Source organism: Euleptes europaea, chromosome 14 (genome assembly GCF_029931775.1).
Source record: "Euleptes europaea isolate rEulEur1 chromosome 14, rEulEur1.hap1, whole genome shotgun sequence".
Taxonomy (NCBI): domain Eukaryota; kingdom Metazoa; phylum Chordata; class Lepidosauria; order Squamata; family Sphaerodactylidae; genus Euleptes; species Euleptes europaea.
This window is the reverse complement of record NC_079325.1, coordinates 26,233,573-26,237,160: the sequence shown is the minus strand read 5'-3', so window position 1 is coordinate 26,237,160 and position 3,588 is coordinate 26,233,573.

Here is a 3,588-nt window from a genome sequence, read left to right as displayed (position 1 = left end):
CCATCTCTCTCTCTCTGACATAGCGCCTTTGTTGATACCATGCCAGGGTTTGTGATTTTGTACAGTGCTTGCTTGGTAATTTCATTGTTTGTTAAGATTGAATGGATACTAAATCCATAAAATCATTTGACTTTCTTTGCCACTCCTCAAATCTTCCTTTCCCTCCCAACCAACCACGTCCCTAGACAATCTCTATAATGCAAGTAGACCGAACTAGGCCGGTGTTCAACTAGCAATGGGTAGCTGAAGTTTGCAAATGTATAATTACCAATGCTTGTGCCATTGAGAGAATGGGAGAGGAAGTCATATCCAGTTTCTTCCAGAAAGGGGAAAAAATGTGAAGCTTTAATTTTAAGCATTAGTATCATACTTCCCTATGTAGCTGGAGTCTGAATTCTGTTTCCTCTTGTATGGGTGAGAAGCACAGTACAATTCAGATCCTACTGCAAAAAATAGTGATAGGAAGGGATGCATCTCCCTGTTTTCATTTGGATATACTTTAAAAAACATTTACTAATGTTGTGTGATAGCTTTTGAATTACAAAAAGCATTTCCCTCCTTTTTTGCCTAATGAAGAATGCTGTGTTGCCCACAGGGTTGCATGCTCTTATATAAAAAGATGTCTGTTTGCTTTATCCAATTTGGTTCTCTTACTCTCCAAGAGGTCACTACATGCACTAAAATTAGCATATACTGAGTTTGACCCATGTAGCTCAGAATTGTCCGCTCTGACTGGCTATGGCTCTCCTAGGTCTCCATCAGAGAACGGTTTTCCCCAGCATCAGCTACTTGACAAATGGGGGTACCAATCTGGGATGTTCTATATGCAGAGTGTGCATTCTTCTACTGAACCTCAGCTCCTTCCCAAAATTGGTGGAGTTCTAGGGTTGCCAGGTCTCTCTTCGCCACTGGTGGGAGGTTTTGGGGGTGGTGCCTGAGGAGGGTGGGGTTTGTGGAAGGGAGGGACTTCAATGCCATAGACTCCAATTGCCACAGCGGCCATTTTCTCCAGGTGAAATTATCTTTATCGGCTAGAGATCAGTTGTAATAGCAGGAGATCTCCAGCTAGTACCTGCAGATTGGCAACCCTATGGAGTTCTGATATAGTAGTGGAAGTATATCCTCAGACAGAAAATAGGGAAGGATACAGATTTTATAATGCTTCTCCTTGTACAAACAAGCCCTACAAAAAGACTGCCAGCATATGGGGGGAAAGATTCTAGATTCCCAGCATGTTTGCCAGACCATTTTGCTTGGCACCTGGGGCCACACCTCTGCCCATGCAATTGAGCCACTGCCAGGACTGCTGGGGCTGGAGGTACAGGAGAAGGCAGCAGGCATGACTTATGCCTTCATTGCCTCCCAAGCCTGCACAGCAACCAGCCAATCCAAGGCAAATCCCTGAAATGCTGGCAGCCCCACTGGGGCTTGTCTTGCTCCAAGCATGTCTGGCCATGTACAGCCCTCGTCTGCCCATCCCATTTTGTTTGCCAGCACCACAATGTCTTCACAAGTACTTTTTTCAGCCCTTGGGCCAAAAAAAGACCGCCTCTTTCCCTACTGTATTGTCTAGTCTTCTTCTTTAAAATAAAGGCTGTTACCGCACTTGTATTCCCAGCGATGTATTAAGAGTTTGAAAATGCTATAAAAAATACTGTTTGCACTTTCTTATTCCCACCGATGTATTAAGAGTTTGAAAATGTTATAAAAAATACTGTTCGCACTTTGTTTGGCCCCTTTAGCTGTGAAGACGTCTTCTAAACATTTATTAGCCATGGTATCCAAAAATCCTTTTAAAGCGATGTTTTTTATTACATTTTCAAACTCTATTGCTGGGAACACAAAGTGCGGTAACCCCCATAGTCTAAAATAAAGTCTTCGTCTTTAAAATAACAACAACAAAAAAATGTGATCCCCAAACTTCAGGCTAAAACAGAAAAGTCCATTCTAGAGGACTCTACCATACCGTTCTGCTGAATGTGTAGATCCAGCCAGTACTCTCTTCACCAAGCATTTCCCCTTGAAAATGGAGACCCTAAAAGTTAAAGTTAGAAGAGGCTGCACTGAGCTTTCTACTATCCCATGCTGTCTCGACCAAATGTGTTTAACCAACTACCCTTTAAGAGTCAGCTCCTAGGGTTGTTCAAGGTTCAGCCAAAGAAACCACTTAATGTCTCCATAGAGGAAACTTTGGATAATGCCAGCAGCTGCCTCTACGAATCAGGTATCAAGACCTGCCGCTAGATAGCTTAGAAACTGTTGTTAAGGCAACTAAACAGAGAAAGGAGGCGGGGGAGCCCTTGTTCTACTTTCTAACAGAATTCACGGAAGGAAAGCTTCCTTGCAAAGTACATATGACCTGCTTTGACCTGTGGGAAGCCAGGTTATGCTTAATAATGCTAAGCTGCTCCGTTCAAGACATCACATCAATAAGATGGCTTAATGCTTGACCAGAGTTTAGCACCCAAACTGTTGTGTTTTGCAGATCGGGAAATTCATGAGCAGATTGTCAGGGTGAGAGCTTATTTGTCCTTAACACGTAGTACTCTGAACAAACACCAGCAAAGCTATAAGGAACAATCTATTCTCCAAGCTTGGTTAAGGCCACACCTTCTGGCAATGAATGCCATAAGTGAATGATGTTCAGACTATCCCTGTGTGATGATGTCCTTTTTTCCTGTCCTAAACCTATTGCCAGTTCATTCCATAGGGTGATCCCAAGCGTTACAAGACAGGGAGAAAAAAATATCTTTCCATCATAGCTTTATAGATCTCTCTATAACTTCCCTGTTATCTTAACAGTATTAAATTTTCTGCCCGTGAATGGTTTCAGCTTTCGGTGTGTGTGTTTTTAATGGCTTTTATATAACTTTAACAATTTCCTATTCAATTTCCTTCTCTGCTTGCCTTCGTGTCAATTTTCATTTGTTTTCTAAGAGATTATACTCTTGTTTTGTCTTTGTTTGTTTGGTGTGTGTTTTTTTCATTTGGAAGAACTGTTTAAAGAAAGTCTTTTGTCCTTTCAGAGCAGACTCCCAATTACAAAACTGTCCATATACAGAGCCAATTTTCTCATTATATTAACCTGTTTTTAGTATCCACTGAGTTTCTACTCAATAGTGGCCCTAACCTTTTTTCACTTTTGTACTGGATTCTGGATTTCTGAAAAGTTCGTATCTTGAAACTATAAATCCAGTAATCTGATAAAACCAGATTATCATACAAATGTTATTTGAGGATAGTATAGAAATGTTATTTTTAATCTGAATGCCAAAATATCTTGGGAGGGTGGACAGGAGCATTACGGGCTTGCTATTAACTTCTTGTTCATTTAAAGTGTACCTGTTTACTCCCAAATCCCAGAGGATATGCAAGGCAGGACATAGAGATAAGCTAAATTTAGCATTTTTCTAAATCTTCCATCCCTTTAGTCAAACCAGAAGCTGATATAAGAGCCCTGGCTAGAAACCACGTAATTTCCTAGGTCAGGAAGTAGCATATTCTGCATACGGTGGAGAATGAAGGAGAGGTTTACCACAAAGGTAGTTTCAAAATAGAATGGCTGATCTCATTCTCCTTCACTTTCAG